This window comes from Anoplophora glabripennis, unplaced genomic scaffold (genome assembly GCF_000390285.2).
Source record: "Anoplophora glabripennis isolate ALB-LARVAE unplaced genomic scaffold, Agla_2.0 scaffold732, whole genome shotgun sequence".
Classification (NCBI taxonomy): Eukaryota; Metazoa; Arthropoda; class Insecta; order Coleoptera; family Cerambycidae; genus Anoplophora; species Anoplophora glabripennis.
In genome coordinates, this window is record NW_019416873.1 from 182,657 (window position 1) to 183,460 (window position 804).

Below are 804 nucleotides of genomic sequence, written 5' to 3' on the forward strand. Positions count from 1 at the left end.
AAAACTAAACATTATACACTTTGAAATAAAGAATATGAAAATTTTACTTATACTATTACGAGAGCCATACTTCCAGCGGAAGCGTGTGTATTTTTTTCTAAACATTGTTTATTTTAGCAAACCTGCATGTCGGCCTAATAAAGCTTTTTATTTTCGTGGTATTCAAAAAAACGTGGCGGAAGATTAACGAGCATGCGTTGTATTGCTTAACATTTTAATTTACATTTTTGATAAAATATTAAATCAAATGTAGAGCTTCCTTATATACAGAGTGTCTCATAATTAGTATCCAATAATTTATCACTTGATTATATAGCCAAAAATAAGAATATGTTTTCAAATAAACATGGGTCGAGAGATGCTTCCTAAGGGATCTGCGCTCCCTAAATGGTGGCCTCAAAAAATTCATTTTTTTAAATATTTTCGAAACGGTTTCAAGGAAAATTATAAATTTTGACATAATTGACGCTCATTAAAAGATCATCATAAAATTTTAATCGTCGGCTAAAATTTGCCTCTATTTTTTTACTTGTCGAAATTTTCAAGTTCATGTTTTCATGCCAACATATGATAGATATTCATTTCCTTTACAAAAGAGGTACTCTTTAGTTCTTTGGATAAAATGCTCCATTTCCGAGAAAAACGAATTTAAGCAATTCATTACGTTACCTTAATAAAATTCAAAAAATTTGTCTTGAATGGCTAAAATGGGCACATGTACCATTATGAATTTTCATATGTCATCATATGAATATACATTGTAATAAACAACGTGAAAAGTGCTTAGAAAACTTTGTTATGGGC